Genomic DNA, 17,345 nt, shown 5'->3' on the forward strand with positions numbered 1-17,345 from the left:
TTGCCATCCAAGGGCACTGTGAGAAAAACATTATCAGCAGGAGCCCTTGGCACACCTGAGCTTTTGGTGATTTGATCAGGCCTGGGAACTGGATTTATTTTTATTGGTTATTGATCTTGCTTGGAAACTGGAATCCTTTTTATTATTGATCTTGCCTGGAGCTGGATTTGCCTGCTTTTGGTTCTTGCATATCTTTTAGATAAAGCAATTCTTATTCTTATACAAAACTGGTGTGGTGTTCCTTTTGTGAGTGTTTTTACTGTGTCATCGCCGTTGTGTGTTGCACAAATACTTTACACATTGCCTCTGGAGTTACGCCTTTGCTGCTCTGTGCCAAGCTACCAGGACGGAAGCGGTGGTCCCTACTTGGACTGGGGTGCATACCCCTGCCAACTAGAGACCCCGGTTCTAACATTGGTGATCGAGCGGTGGGATAGGATTTGTGCTTGTGTAACACCACGCAGTGACTCAGTGTACACCACAACCCTACACCTGACTCCACTGAATTTTTGTCTACCCTCTCCAATTGGCATTTTGATTTTTTTTTGTTTTATTCTCCCTGACGGGCTTTCTTTTTAAAAGTCCTTTTGCCTAAGTCCCATTTGATTTTCTCTACGAACGTCTGAGGTCCTATCTGGCAAGATGGAATTTGAGCTGGCCAACCTGGAAACTTACACGGCGGCGCAGCTCAAGGAATTCTGCGAGAAGAAAAGGGTGCCCTTCAAGCGAGGCGCTAAGAAGACAGAGCTTCAGAAAGCCTTGAGGGCATGGGTAACTGCCCACCCAGAAGGAGAAGGAGGAGGGAATGGGCAGGGAGCGGAGAACGGCGCCACAGGAGAACTTGACCTACTGCCCTTGGTGGAAAATGGCAACTTGTTACCAGGTACAAGGGTACCTTCCAGGGCAGGCAGAAGTGTGTCAGTAAGGACCCTGTCCTCAGAGGAATTGGAGGACAGGAGAGAGGAGAGACAGTTTAAATTGGAGCTCGCCAAATTGGAAAGGGAGCGTCAGAAAGAAAGGTGGGCCATGGAGGAGAAGAAACTTACCCATGAGCTCAACCTGAAGGAACTGGAAATTCGAGCCCTACAAGCAGGGACGAACAGCATCAAGAGTGGTGGCAGCATACCGACGGAAGCTTCACGTGAGTCCAGGGTCTTTATGCCTAAAGATGTGATGGCCAGTTTTAAGGTGGGGAATAATATTGATAAGTGGTTAGCTGCCTCTGAGGTGTCACTAAGAGCCCATAGGGTCCCAGAGAGTCACTGGGGGGGTGGTCTGTACAAGTACATACCTCCGGAAGTTAGGGACCCACTCCTTAGCCTAGAAAAGGAAGACAAGACCAACTATTCTGTCATGAAAGAAGCATTGCTTAAGAGGTTCGGTCTTACCCCTGAGAGGTATAGGCAGAGGTTTAGGAATAGCCACAAACTTCCCACACAGAACTGGGTAGATTTCCTGGACTACGCTAGTAAAGCTTTAGAGGGCTGGCTGCGGGGCAGCAATGTGCATGAAGGATTGTATAACTTGTTTTTAAGAGAGCACCTTCTAGAGAAATGTTTTCCAGAGCTGCACCAACACCTGGTTTACAGCAAGTTGACCAATCCTAGGAAGCTTGCGGAGACCTTGGTCAGTACCAGGGTGTCCAACAAGGGTTCTGGGGGGGACTCCCAAAGGGGTGGTCAGGGTTCCCACCAGAAGAAAGAGGGGGGAGATAAAAAGAAAGATTTCTCCAAAGGCCCGCAAAATAATTCATAAGGGAAAGGGTCTGGGTCCCAGCCCCCATCTGGCCACCAGAAGCCCACTTATCATGACAAAGGTCAGCAGCCCAGATATGTCCGGTGCTATGAGTGTGGTGCACTTGGACACTACAAGGGGATCCCAAGTTTCGCAAGAGAGCACCACCTGCCACTGGAGGTAAAAAGCCTGGGGTGGCTAGTGTAGCGCTTGGGGAGGAGCTGTCCCTAGATGATGGGAGTGAGGGGGCAGGGCTTGTCCTAGTGTCTCTGGGAGACAGTGAGATTTTATTTATTTATTTTGAAAGTTTTATATAGCGCGAACAAGATCTTCGCAGATATCAGAGCGCTTTACAGAGGGGGGGAGCATGTATACGCAGATACATCAATCAAGTTAACAGTACATTGAAGTGATATCATAAAACAATCAAGTAAGTCAATTTCAAAGTCAACCTAAAAATACAAGGGTTCGAGCAAGTAGTACAGATGAGTCTCGAGTCTTTGTAGTTTATCCCCAGTAGTGGTTCAAGTGTATTTAGCCATAAGGATTGCTTTTACTTCTCTCTTGAAAAGTATGGTAGAGGTGATGAGCCTTGTTTCAGGGGGGAGTGAGTTCCAAATCCTGGGGGCCATTCCTGAGAAAGAGCGTTTATAGGTTTTTTCCTTGCGGAATCTTTTAGGCTTTAGCAGAAGATTGTTTGTGCCTCTAGTGTTTCTGGAGCCTCCAGAAATCGTCAGCTTCTGAGCGAGGTATCTAGGTGAGCTCAGGTGGACAGCCTTGTGGGTCAAACAAGCGATTTTCAGGTGTATTCTGGCTTCAAACGGCAGCCAGTTCAGTGATTTGAAGTCAGGGGAAATGTGTGAGTGTTTTTTTGATCCAGTGATAAGTCTCGCTGCGGCGTTTAGAGAGGCTCTTATGGGTGCCGTAGTAGCTAGGGGGAGACCGCAGAGGGCTGTGCTGCCGTATTCTATTCGAGGTATGACTAGTGATTGTACCGCAGTTTGGAAGTCTTGCTCCCTTAGTTGCTTTGTTGATGTGTTCCTGCATGCTGAGATTGGTGTCAAGTGTTATGCCCAAAGATTTCGCTGAGTCCACGATGGTGGGTTGAACATTGAGTGCCGTTATGTCTTTAAGCCACATTTGTGCGGTAGTGATTTTCGCGGGAGGTGCGATCAGGAGGAACTCTGTTTTAAGGGCATTGAGTTTGAGATGATTAGCGGCCAACCAAGATTGGGTGCTTCTGATCGTTGAGTTCAAGAGCGTGATGTCTTTGGGTGATTGTAGTTTGAGATAGAGTTGGGTGTCATCAGCATACATGTGGAAGTGTACATTGGATTCTTGCAGCAAGGTGGTGAGAGGTTCCATAACTAGGTTGAACAAAGTTGGGGATAGGGAGGATCCTTGTGGTACGCCTAGCGATACAGGTCTTGGTGCGGACATCAAGTTGTTGCTCTTGAATTTCTGCGACCTGTTGTGCAGAAAAGAAGTGAACCATTTGAGCACAGTTCCAGATAGGCCCATTCTTGTGTTTAATAGCTCGAGTAAGTTCTCATGTTTGACGGTGTCAAATGCGGAGGAGAGATGAAGGAGGATGAGGAGGCAGGTATCGTTATGATCTAGGATTTGGAGGGCGTCGTCGATTATGTGAATCATGGCAGTTTCCGTACTGTGATTGGCTCGGAAGCCTGATTGATGAGAGTTGAGGAGATCAAATTGATTAATATGTTTAGTCAATTGTATTTGTGCGCATTTTTCCAGCAGTTTGGCAAGAGTCGGAATGTTGGTAATGGGACGGTAGTTGTTTAGGTCAGAGGGGTCGGCTGTAGGTTTCTTTAGCAAAGGTGTTACTTGTCCAACTTTGAGGGAGTCTGGAATGATCCCTTGTTGAAGTGAGCTGTTAATAATTTTGGTCCAGAGTGGAAGGAGCGACGGGGTAAGGACTTTTACAGCGTTAGCAGGAAGGGGGTCCGTGAGGTGATTGGATGGTTTCAGAGTGCTGAGCAGTTTGCCAATTTCTTCTTCCGTGTCGGTGACAAAGGTTGACCAGGTTGCATTGTTTTTTGGTTTAGTGGGTGTTATGCAGTGGGGTTTGGGATAGAGGCTTGCGTCCATGAGGAGATCATTCTTTATGTTGTCAGTTTTTTGGTTAAAGAAAGAGGCGAAGTCTTCGCAGGAGGGAGCTTTGCACCTAGTGTTGAGAGGTTGGGGTTGTTCTTTGGTTTGTGTTCGGATAAGCTCAAACAGCTTTCTCGGACGATTTTTGGCTTGGTCGAGCTGACGGCTGAAGAAGTCTGATTTTGATCGTTTTATTTTCCTGAAGTAGCCATTTCTCTTTTTCTTCAGGTTTTTTAGGTTCAATGCAGAGGGAGCTGATCTCCAGGAACGCTCTGCCAATCTCATGGCGCGTCTATCGTCATTGAGACTCCCGTCATACCAGGGTTTGGAGATTTTTGTGGTGGCTTTTTTTAGCTGCAAGGGTGCGACTTCATTAATTATTGCGGTCATATTGTTAAGATAGTGATCAGTCAAGGATTGGACGTCCTTAACGCCAGCCGGAGGAAGTAGTAAGTTGTAGCTGTTGGGGGGCAGAGAGTTTGAGTTTAGTTTTTTCATGTCTCTTTTCCAGACTTTGGGCCTGGCGGATTGAATAGGGTTAAATTTAACTTTTTCATTGATGAAGAACGTGATAATATGATGGTCCGACCAGTCACAGGGTAGGATAGATTCGAGTTGGATAGAGGCCTCTTTGGAGATGATAAGGTCGAGGATAGAGCCTTTCTTGTGTGTTGGACTGTTGCAAATTTGTGTGAGGTCAAGGGCGTTGAGGAAATTCTTCAGACCTTTTACCACCGCATCATTATGATCGTTCCAGTGGAGGTTGAAGTCCCCAAGGTATATTTGTGTGAGTTGCCGCCCGGAGTTGGTTGAGATCATGTCCATGATTTGTTGGGAGAAGGTGAGGTTGTCACCGGGTGGGTGATAAACGCCGTGAAGAGTGCAGATCGGTTTGCCCTCACTGATAATATCTAGGCTGATGTATTCACAGGACGATGGGGAGGGTAGGGAAGGGGAAGATACTTTCAAGACAGAGAGGTTGCTCCTGTATATACATGCGATTCCGCCACCTTTTTTATTGCCAGACCTGTCAAGTCTAGTGATGAGGTAGTTGGGGGGAACCAGAATGTCCATTATAGGCGTAGAAGATTCTGTTAGCCATGTTTCAGTCATGATGATTAAGTCCAGATCCAATTTTAGGATGAGATCGGCGATAGCGGCGGAGTGTCTAGCAGCTGATCTGCAGTTTAGGAGAGTGCATTTGAGACGGGGTGTGTCGAGGGTGGAAGGGTGTTCTAGGGCGAGGGGGACTTTACTCAGGTTACTATGGATAGCGACTCTGTTGTTCAGTGTGGGGGGTCTAAGGGGATTGGAGTGAATCGTAGGTATGGCAGTGAGAGTGTCGGGTGTGTTGCTAAGGGGAGCTAAGTCATAGGAGCGGAGGAGGGTGATTGTGTCTAGGTCCGATAGAGGGTTGCAGGAGCGATGGGGGCGGTTTTCACGATTGTGAACAGGGATTGAGGTCCAGTGCGGTGGGAGTCGAGTGCGAGAGTTCGCCGCCCGGGTGGAGGACCAGTTGGGAGGGGAGGTGATGGTGTAGGCGCGTGAGTGGTGTCTGGGGTGTGTGCTGAGTAGTTGTTTGATGATGTGAATGTCTTGTTTGATCTGATGGAGGGTGTTGGGTGGGGGGTGACTGGAGTGTGATAGACAGAGTAGTTGTTGTTTGATGCTGTACATGTCTTCTTTGAGTTGTAGGAGGGAGGCCACAATGTGGTCCACTGTGGGACATGTGTTGGAGGTGGGGATGGGAGGGTCAGGCATGGATGACATAGGGGAGAGGTTGGTGGTGTGGATGAGAGTATTGGTGGTGGATGTAGAGTGCAGGGTGGAGGATGGGCGTTTATTAGTGGTGAAGGGGGTGGAAGTTGGGTAATGGGTGGTAAGACTGGGGGGGTAGTGGGATTGTAGATGGTTCTATTTAGAGAGGGTCGAGTTGAGTTGATGGAGGTGGCGTGTTCTGTGTGATTAGTTAGTGGGAGGAAGTGGGGGCTGAGAATGGGTGGGGATAAAGGGTGGGGTTTGCCTGTGTGTGTGTCGGTCTGATGTTGATCTAGGATAGGCGGGATGCGGGTGGGAGCTGTGGTATCAGGGGTGAGAGGAACGGGGATGAGGGCTGGTGTGTAGGTGGAAGGGGTGGGGTGGTTGTTATAAGAGGGAGAGAGATCTATGTCTGTGCTTGAGGGATGTGGGGTAGCTACGGTAGGTGGGAGAATGACTAAGGTGCCGGAAGTAGAGGGGTGGTGCATGTCTTTTTGGGTGGGAGTTGTGGTATCAGGGGTGGGAAAGGGGATGAGGGCTGGTGTGTGGGGGGAAGGGGTGAGGCGGTTGGTGTAAGAGGGTAAGTAATCTATGTCTGTGCTCGACGGGAGTAAGGTAGATACGGTAGGTGGGTGAGTGACTGGGGTGTCAGGAGTAAAGGAGAGGTGCATGTTGTTTTGGGGTTGGGCTAGGTTAGAGTGAATGTGGTTTGAGGCTGCGGTGTCAGGGGTGACGGGAATGGGTGAGGTATGGGAGGGTGAGAGGGTGAGGTTGTAGGGGGGGAGGGGGTACCGCTGGACTGTGTGGGTGAGGGATCTATGTCTGTAAATGTGGAGTGCGAGGTAGCTACATTAGGTGGGTGAATGTCTAAGGTGCCGGGGGTGGAGGGAAGGTGCGTGTCGTTTTGTGGTTGAGCTAGGTTAGAAGGGTTGTGGTTGGGGGCTGTGAATTCAGGGGTGATAGGCCTGCGGGTGCTGCGAGTGGGGGTCCGATGACTGGTGAGGTGCTGTTTGAACGCGGGGAACAGGTTGTCTAGTAGTTCCAGGTTCTTGTCTGTGGATTGAATTAGGATAATCCCGTTATTGTATATAGTGATGGTTGTTCTGCCCGGGAAGAGTTGTGATGGAGTGATGGTAAGTTTTAGGCCATGCGCGAAATTCCTGGAGGTGGAGACGGTGAGTAAGGTGCGGAACGTGTTTCTCCATTGGGCTCTGCGTGTGGTGTGGAAGATAATATCAATGTTCAGTGAACCATTGACTGGTGAGAAGTAGGTGTCTGCGCACGGAGTTTCAGGGTGGGACCTCAGGAAGTTGTGTTTAAAGCGTTTAGCGGCTTTTTTAGTGAGTGAGGGTGGGTAGTTGATTTTATATGTGTGTTTGCCGACGGGTTCCATGATGGGAGGACAGTCTAGGTAGGTGTAGGAGGGAGGGTGTAGGAGGGAGGGTGCACTGTCCTATACAGTTGCCTAAAGTGATACTAGTGCGTTCACAGTAATGCTATGCGCAGAGTACAGCCGCAGACAAAAATAGTGAGATAATTGGGAGAGACACTAGTGAGCTGCCAAGGTATTTGAGGTAGTAGTTGGTGCGTGCAAGAATAACTGACACTAGTGTGTTGCCAAGGTAATTGAGGTAGTGCTCCGTGCATACAAGATTAACACTTGAGATGGGTGCGAGTTGCACAAGTATAGGGTGCGCACTAAGGATATAAGGGAGCAGAATAATGCGAGCAGTTATCACATATGCGATAATAATCAGTGTATACGGGAAGGGACAATGTGAGTGCAGGTTACATCAGTGACAAGTCTATGTGAGAAAAGTCGACAGTATATTTTAGGAATAGGGGTGAATTCGATGTAAGTGCAGAACAAGTAGCAGTATAATACTGACAAATACTGGAATAAAACACTGAGCAAACCGTAATAATATCTATCGAAAGGTGAAAATAGTGAGTAGTCAAAAATATGTAGGGTACAGGAGTCTGTGACAGAATACCATTGCACACACCACTTATATGAATCAACAAGTGACATTAGTGAACAGCAACGAAAAATATATGAGGTATAAAATATGAAATATAGCACTGAGAAAAATACTTGAATAAGATAAAATAAAATAAAATAAAATAACAGTGCAGAATATATGAGGTATAAAATATGAAATATAGCACTGAGAAAAATACTTGAATAAGATAAAATAAAATAACATAACAGTGCAGACCCTACAGAATATCTAAATCAAAGGTGCCAATAGTGAATAGTCAAAAATATGTAAGGTATAGTGATTTAATACAATTGCATACACAGATTAAATGACACAGATTAAATGGCACAACAAATGGCATTAGCGAGCAGCAAAAGAAAAATATATGAGGTAGCAAACGGTGCATTACCGGTGACGATAAAGTGGGACGTGCATGATACAGTTAGGAATATATAGAATATAATGCTACTGTACAAGGCATTAATATATGGGTAGCAATTGCAATTGGTGCAGAAAAAGTGAGGTGTGCTGGATACAATCAGTAATAAAATAATACATATCACTGTGAAGAAGCAGACTATCTAAATCCGGCGTGAAAAAACATCCAGCTGTGTAAATTGTGCAACCGCTAAAAAGTAGTCTGATAGTCTGAGAGTCTAAGAGGTCTTAGGTCTTTAAGGTCGATGGTAGAAGTGACTAGACCATGATGGTCTCCCCAAGATAGACAAGCTAAGATGGCCGATCCGATGGGGGAGATAGAAATGGTGGTCCTTTGTCTGTTGTTGTTACTTTGGGCTCAGAGCAGGACCATTTCACTTTCTATTCGGCAGGCATTGCTGGTGTGGAAAAGTGGGGGAGTTAGAGCTGTGGAGCCTCGTGGACATCAAAGGTACTAGCGCGGATTTATTTCTACAGATTTATGGCCCCATGTTGCTCAAGGAGGTAGCTTACGACTGTGAGCAGTTTAATGGCCCCCGCCATTTTGTACAAAGGAGGTAGACTAAAAAATGTGCACAGGTGGGTGGGGTGGGATAAATACCTTATGCCTCCAATCGATGTTCCAAACCTGCATTTCCCTGGGAAGTGGGGGGCTCAATGACACATATCCGCTCCCGGGTGGGGGCGGCTCATGTCGGACCTTCAGCTCTTGTTTGGTCCCAGAGCCCCGATCGGCAGCTCCCAAGTGTCTCTATAACTTCCCATCCGTTTCCCGGTGCTTCCGGGAGCCGGTTCCATTCACCCGGCGTCCTTCCTGGTTCCGCATCAGCCTCCTATGCTGTGGTGCGGGCGGGAGGGGGGGTCCGCCGACGTTCAGGCACCGCGATCAGCAGCCTGCGCCTTGGAGCGGGTGGGAGGGGGGCACGGCGATCAGCAGCCTGCCCTTGGAGCAGGTGAGAGGGGGGCCACTCTCCGATGCAGCCGATCGTACACAGCGGTAGACAGAACTCCGGTGCAGCCGATCGTACACGGCGGTAGTCAAAACTCCTCGCGGGGGCATCCGAGATGGTGGTTTCCTGGCTTCATAGTCGGAGTTAGAGTTATGCGTTCCACTGCGATGGCCATTTTTGGTATTACATGATTCGGTGGAACGCACGCGGGTTTTGATGCTTTTCTCCTTTATTTGCCATGTAGCCGGCGCTGGTCACCAACTACAAAGTCCAGGGCTTCTGGGCGGCGATCCTCCAGAGGCTCGAGGCTCGACCAGCGGTGGAGCCCATCGGTAGATCTACTGCTCCGCTGCAGGGGTGGGGGAGGGGGTCAGCTTCAGGTCGCTCCACAACCCACCTTGGGCACAGGACTCGATGTTGGCAAGAGCCCATTGCGTGATCACAATCGTGCTGGGGGAGCCTCAGAGCGACGCATCAGAGTGCCGACTCTCCGCAGGCTCGAGGCATCGAGGCTCGGGGCATCCGGTTCCCGTGTTCAGCAGACGTCCGTTGGGAGAGGTGATGTCTCCAGCTGACCCAGGCTGCGATGGGTGGCTCCAGCCTTCCACCGGACAGGTATGAGGAAATAAAAAGTTACTGGTTACTCCTGTTACTCTTACGCATTCGGTTCCGCGGAGCAGAGGGTGCTGACAGGGATAAAACCCTCTAGAGAGATCCCAAGCACCAGGAGCTCTGCCCTCAAATACTACCAAGTATAGGCAGTGGGTCACCCTCAATGGTCGGGGTGGAGGCCCTGAGGGACACAGGTGCCAGCATGACTAGGGTAAGCAGTCAGCTGGTGTCCCCAGAGCAAATAATTCCTGATGCGTTCTACCCAGTTGTGATGGCTGACAACAGCGGGGGTCACTATCCCATAGCACAGGTTCCATTTGAGTGGGGAGGGGTTTCAGGCCTTTTAAGAGTTGCTGTGAGCCCTGCCATGCCAGTGGACTGTCTGTTAGGAAATGACTTAGAGCATACTGCCAGGAAGGAGGTAGAGCTCAAAGCGCATGTAGAGATGCTGGGGTTACCGGAGTGGATTTGTGCTACACCACGGTCTATGGCTGCCCGGAAAGGGAGCCAGCCAGGGTTGGAGCCTGGAAAAATGGCCCAGCCAGCTGCTAAGAAGGGAGTAGCCCGAGGGCGTGGGAAGCCCGCCCCGGGGCAGTCACCACGTGAGATGGATGGGGCACCTGAGGAGGTTGCACCTGAGTCCACGGAGGGGGGCATTGCTCCCTTGAGGGACCTACCTACCCCTGCAGAGTGGCAGGTGGAAGGAGGGCCCACCAGGGAGGAGTTTTGCCGGGCCAGAAGGAGTGTCCTACCCTTGAGGGCATTAGGCGACAGGCCAAAGCCCAAGCAGCAGGCAATGCCTCCGCGAAGTATCATATTTACTGTGAGGATGGGCTCCTTTACAGTGAGCCCAAGGCTCCTGTGTATGGGTAAGCAAGGGCCTTAGTGGTCCCCCAGTGCTACAGGGCCTTCCTTTTGGAATTTGCTCATGAGATCCCATTGGCAGGACACTTGGGCCAAGACAAGAGCTTTACTAGGCTTGTCCCACATTTTTATTGGCCGCAGATGAGGATCTCCTCAGATACATTCTGCTGGACCTGTCTGACCTGCCAAGCTAGTGGGAAAACAGGGGCTATGCTGAAGGCTCCCCTGGAACCACTACCTGTCTTTAGCACCCCCTTGGAGAGGGTGGGCATCGACATTGTTGGGCCTATGGATCCACTGACTTCTTCTGGTCACAGGTTTATCCTGGTTCTGGTGGACCACGCCACCCAGTACCCAGAGGCTATTCCTCTGAGAAACATTACTACACCTGCAGTGGCCCGGGTCCTGATGGGGATTTTTACCAGAGTGGGTTTCCCCAAAGAGGTGGTGTCCGACAGGGGTACTAATTTTATGTCTGCCTACATGCAAGCCATGTGGAAGGAGTGTGGGCTTACTTATAAGTTCTCCACCCCTTACCACCCACAGACCGTGGAGAGATTTAACAAGACCCTAAAGGGCATGATCAGGAGTCTGCCTGAGGGCCTGAGGAAAAAGTGTGACATCCTCTTGACCTGTTTGTTGTTTTCCAACAGGGAGGTACCGCAGAAGGGAGTGGGCTTCAGCCCCTTTGAGCTTTTGTACAGTCACCCTGTTAGGGGACCTCTCAGTTTAGTGAAGGATGGGTGGGAGAAGACTCCAAGGAGACTTCGCCAAGATGTAGTGAGCTACATGCTGGCCTTCCGCAGCCAAATGTATAAGTTGTGGAAGCAAGCTTCTGACAACTTAGAGGCCAGCCAGGTGGTGATGAAGGAATGGTACGACCAGAATTCTCACCCTGTTGAGCTAGAACCTGGACAGAAGGTGTGGGTCATGGAGCCTGGAGAGCTTAGTGCCCTCCAGAATCGCTGGACAGGCCCTTATGAGATATTGGAGAAGAAGGGCAAGGCCACTTACCTAGTGGACCTCAAGACCCCCAGGCAGCCCCACAGGGTGCTACACGCCAACCGCCTCAAACCCCACCATGAGAGGTCTGAGCTCACCTTACTGATGGTAACTGATGGGGCTGAGGAAGAAGAAAGTGAACCTCTCCCGGACCTCTTTGCTGCTAAAGAAAAGGATGGGTCAGTGGAGGGAGTGGTTCTCTCCCCATCCTTGACTCCTGAGCAACAGAGGGACTGTCGCCAGGTCCTCCTGGGGCAGTTCGCCTCAGTGTTTTCCCTTATTCCTGGGATTACCCACCTGTGTACCCATGATGTGGACACAGGAGACAGCCTCCCTGTCAAGTCCAAGTCTTACAGATTGTCAGATAAGGTGAAGGCCAGCATCCAGAGTGAGGTCACTAAGATGCTGGAGTTGAGGGTGATAGAGCCCTCCAACAGCCCTTGGTCTAGTCCGGTGGTTCTGGTACCAAATGCTGCCCCACCGGGCACCACACCAGAACTTAGGTTCTGTGTGGATTACAGAGGAATGAACTCTGTGACCAAGACTGATGCTCATCCCATCCCTATGGCGGATGAGCTCATTGACCGACTAGGGGCTGCCCGATACCTGAGTACCTTTGACCTCACGTCAGGGTACTGGCAGATCGCTCCTAACAGATGGAGCTAAAGAGAGGTCCGCCTTTTCCACCCTAGAGGGCCACTACCAGTTTAGAGTGATGCCCTTTGGACTGAAAAACGCTTCTGCCACCTTCCAGCGGCTGGTGAACCGGGTCCTCTCCGGTTTAGAGGCCTTCTCTGCTGCCTACCTGGACGACATAGCTGTCTTCAGTAGCAGCTGGGAGGACCATCTGAGTCACCTTCAAGAAGTGCTTCAGGCTCTGCAGCAGGCAGGCCTATCAAAGCTAGCAAATGCCAGATAGGGCATGGGTCGGTAGTCTACCTAGGACACTTGGTAGGCAGGGGCAAGGTGCCGCCCCTACAGGCCAAGATAGAAACCATCCTTGCCTGGGAGCCTCCCAAAACACAGACTGAGGTCAGGGCATTCCTGGGCCTCACAGGATACTACCGCAGATTTGTCAAGGGTTATGGCACTATTGTGGCCCCCTTGACTGAGCTAACCTCTAAGAAACAACCTAGAAAAGTGATCTGGACAGAGGCTTGCCAAAAAGCCTTTGACTCTCTAAAGCAGGCCATGTGCACCGCTCCTGTGGTCAGAGCCCCTAACTTCTCCAAAGAGTTCTTTGTCCAAACGGACGCCTCAGAGCATGGCATAGGGTCGGTACTTTTGCAACTCAATGAGGAGGGAAGGGACCAACCAGAAGTCTTCCTCTCCAAGAGGCTGCTCCCCGAGAACAGCGGTGGAGTGCGATACAGAGAGAAGCCTTTGCGATGGTCTGGGCTGTAAAGAAGCTGAGGCCATATTTGTTTGGCTCCCCCTTCCTGATCCAGGCTGACCACCGGCCCCTCAGATGGCTCATGCAAATGAGGGGCTAGAATCCCAAATTGTTGAGGTGGTCCATTTCCCTACAGGGGATGGACTTCAGGGTGGAACACAGACCCGGAGCAGACCACGCCAATGCTGACGGTCTCTCTCGGTTTTTCCACCTTAGTGATGAGAACTCCCTGGAGGTTGGGTAGTTCTCCCCACTTTCAGCTGGGGGGGGAAACGTGTTAGACCTGTCAGCCTTAGGGTGGTCTCCCCTACATTTTTGCCCTTTTTGCCTCCCATTTTTACCTTACATTTTGTTGGACTTAGGACTCTGGGCGCCTCACCACTGCTAAACAGTGCTGAGGTGCAGGTGCTCTCCCCTAAAAACCTTGTGAGGCTGGCATATCTGCCACAAGCCACTGCTACCGCAGTAAGGCTAATCCTCCATAGGCTAAGATTGGGAACCTCCCCTTATGGGATAACTTCTGACAGGGACTTAATAAGTCTGTCATGTTTGGTCTTGTTGGACTCGGGGCGGGGAACCCTTTCCAATGATATATAGGGTTTGGGCATTACTACGCTAGGGATCCCACTTTTATAAAGTGGACCTTTTCCTGCCCACACTTAGATTAGGCTTTGCAGACTCCCCCCTCCCCTCTGCATACTGATAGCCTGCCTGGGTTGGGAGGTGGGAGTGGGATGCTCAAGGGCAGCCATGCGCTTTAGAAATTCTTTTTCATTTCATTTCATTCACACCTTCTTCCCTGGGATGAGCTGTGATGGGCTGCCCACTGTAGCCTTAACGGCCTGTCTCTCGTCACTGTGACAGCTAGGTCAGGGAAGGCAGGAACCATACCAAACTCCCTGGACTCTTCCAGAAGCCCCTGCCCCCAGACCCTCCACTTTCTAGCTTCTGGACTGTAGAATATATAAGGGAGGGTCCTGGCCTCACATTCTTGTTACACTGCTGGACCTGGAAGAATACCTGCTGGAGTGAAGACTGCTGCGCAAGAGGATTGCCACTGGGAAGGAGGCTCCAAGGAACTGCTGCCCCACAACCTGCTGAGCTGCCCTACTGTCTGCTGATCCTGCCCTGCATGGGAGACTGCAACATCTCCATCAGAGTGTCTCCACAACATCCCAAAGGAACTACTTTTCTTTGAACCACATTTTAAAGAGTCTTCAACCTTTTAAAGATTGCCTTTTTGGGACTGCACCCTTTTTAAGCTAAAGGAAACTACCTGTCCTTGGACCACAGTGTTTTAAAGACTGCCCTTTGGAACAGCAACAACACTCTCAATATTTGCCATGCCCTCAGCACTGCTTGCCCTGTGATCCTCCCGAGGGCTCTGTGATTGCCTCTGCTTCTGGCGCAAGCCGACTGAAACTGGCCCTGAGGTCACCGCTACTGGGACCGGAGCGCGCTGTGTAGCGCTGAGAAGTGAAGCGCTGTGTGGCAGGAGGCTCCGTTGTTGCCCCGGACTTGGAGGCACTGTTAAGCGCTGGGCAAAAGGAGCGCTGTGTGGCCGTGACCCCCACAAGTGCAGCGCCTGCTGAGCCCGAGGCCCCAGGGGGAGAGGAGCCTCGCACCCGCGCCCGCAACCACCACCCCAGGTAACACCTCAGTGCAACCAGGCTGCTGCGAGGGGGTGGGGTGCGGGTTGTTCGGGTACCTGGAGTGTGAGCTTTGTGCTTGGCTGGGAACCGCCCTCCACTGACCAGCCTACAGGGGCATAATTACTTGGTAATTGACACTGAGGCATTTTTTTTTTTAAGTTTGATTTAATGAAGGAAATAAAGAGGGGAGAGGGAAAAGGAGGGGGTTAAGAATTACAATATGTAGATGGGTGAAATAAGTAATACAATACCAATTTCATAAAAAGTGGGTACAACAAGCATGAGGAATAATGAACATATCATATGAGTATAAATGAGAGTAAAAGACATTGTAATAAGACTTAATAATTATAGCAGTCCGATATTAAGAAAAAACAGGTAGTAAGAAATCATGGTGGTTTACGTACTTCAGCTGTTGTAGAATCTGGAGAGGGATGTGCGGGGGTAGAGGAGGAAAGATACGTTACCAATGGAAGCCAAACCAGGTCATGTTTGATGGCTAGGGAGATGGGAGACACAAAGTTGGTATCCAGACGATGATGAAAACAGACCGCATTCCACCAAGATTGGAAAGAAATATTTGCAGCTTGTTTCCAATTGGAAGTGATGATATGAAAAGCTACAGCTATGAGGAGATCAAGTAAAAGGTAGTGGTTGGGAGAAAGAGGAAGTTCCGGTGAAAGGGAACCAAGAAAAACTTGTGAGGGGGAGAAGGGGACGTGGAATCAAATATTTGCTTCCAAACTGACTGCCAAAACTGGGAAGTAGGAGGACAATCAAATAACATGTGTTTGAGATCAGCAGAGGGGCAGGGGCAGGACCAGCAGGTAGAGGAAGTTTCCGGTGAAAAACGGGACAAAGCAAGTGGAGTGAATAAAGTTCTGTGATAAATGAAATATAAAGTTTGGGTGGTATTAGCAGCTCTAGAGGTCCTATGAAGTTTAGTCCAAACCTTATCCCAAAAGAGTACGGGCCAATTCTGAGAAAAATCCGATTCCCATGCAGTTTCAATGCGAGATTTCAGTCTGTCGTTGACAATACGGAAAGAATTGTACAGAGCAGATGCAGAAGGGGAAGCATCTAATAATAGGGAAGTGGGTTTACAGTCTAGAGGAACATCTTTGGAAGATGGTAAATAGCGAAGATAGGAAACCAAGACTGGATAAAGGGCATTGTATTGGGACCTAGCTGAGGAGGGCAATGAGAAGAGGGATTGAAGTTCCTGGAAGGAAAGAGGAGTAACCTGAGAGATGAGTTGAGAAATGCAACATATTCCTCGAGAATGCCAAGCTTTCCAGAAAATAGTACGATTACAGATTTTGAGAAGAGAATTGTTCCAGATCGGTTGTTTGTGAATGGAAAGGAGGGAGGGGTAAGAAGAAGACAAATATGGAAGAAGAAGATTACGAGAGTGCGAGATAACCAGTGTGCGAAGTCGAGCAAAGGAAGATGTAAAGGACAGGAATTTGTGAAAGGTAAATGGAAAGATAAAATAAGATTCTATACTCAACCAGACAGGAGGATAATGAGGAAGATCGGATGAAAACCAGCTAATTGATTGTTTCAAAGAAAAGGCTCGGTGATATTCTTTGAAATCAGGAAAATGTACTCCAGAATGAGCTTTATCCTTTCGCAAGGAAGCAAGGGCTATGCGAGGACGTTTACCGTTCCATAGAAATTTTAGTAGTAAGATCAATTTTTTTGAAAAATGAAAGAGGGGGGAAAACATGGCGGCAGTCGGCTGACTGCGGCAAGTGCTCCGCTCCGTCTCGTCCGTAGATGCCTGTCCGCTAGCAGTTTAAACCGACTCGGTTATCCCTCAACCACACGCTACCTACACGGCTGATCGGCGAGGGTAAATACCTTTTTTGCAAATGTGCCGAGTTTACAGTATCTCCAGCAGCGTCCGGCAAGGGCGCGGTAGCCTCGGCAACACCAGTGACCACGGAGGTGAACGCGGAAGTATTCGCGGAAGTATTCACCCTTCGTGTGGGCTGCTCCCGACTGTGAGATTACAACCCTGGAACACCAGCAACCGCGGAGACGAACGCGGAAGAACCCGCTCTTCGTGTGGGCTGCTCCCGACTGCGAGGCTACAACCCTGGAATCTAGCCGCTTTCGAGTTGCATAGGGTAAAACGGCTGCAGTGTCTTCTTGGCGTAGGAAGCGCCAACTATGTTAACGGAGCCTCTGGTTCTTACAATTTGAAATTTGGATTCACCACTCAAGGAGGAAACAAGTTATACAGTGATTACTCTTCCCTGAACGCAAGTATTATACTGAGTACTACACTAAAAGGCGGGTCCCCCGTGTTTTCTGAGTCTTCCACAGTAAGTACAGTGTGCGTTGTGAGTACAATAAAGTGTGTAGATGTGGTGATTAACTGCAAAGCATACAGCGCGCCCTTTTGCCATAATTTGGCACACATGAGTGCTTCAGACTCTGTTAGAAAGTTAAGGGGAAAGAGCGTAGCAAGGAACACAGCGGGGGCCAGTGCATCTCGAAAAAAGAAAGCAAAGAGCGCACTACAAGCCATTGAGGAGGAGGCTGATAGGAAAGTTGCTAAATTAGAAAAAAGTCCACAAGTAGATAGGGAAACTTCTTCATACCTCTCGGTTGAGGTGAAAGCTAAAAGGGGAAGAAAACGTGCCAGAGCAAACCCCGCTACAGCTCTCCCCCCTAGAGTCACCCCTTCGTTGCGCTCATATTTCAAGGCGATCCCTCAAATCTTGAACCTAGGGAAAGAACAAGTTCAATCCAGTAAAAGCAATAGCATTTCCAAGTTTGGCTCTGAGACTATGGAAACCAACTAGCTAGAAGATAATCAAGCTGCTAATCTTGATCT

This window comes from Lissotriton vulgaris, chromosome 11 (assembly GCF_964263255.1).
Source record: "Lissotriton vulgaris chromosome 11, aLisVul1.2, whole genome shotgun sequence".
Classification (NCBI taxonomy): Eukaryota; Metazoa; Chordata; class Amphibia; order Caudata; family Salamandridae; genus Lissotriton; species Lissotriton vulgaris.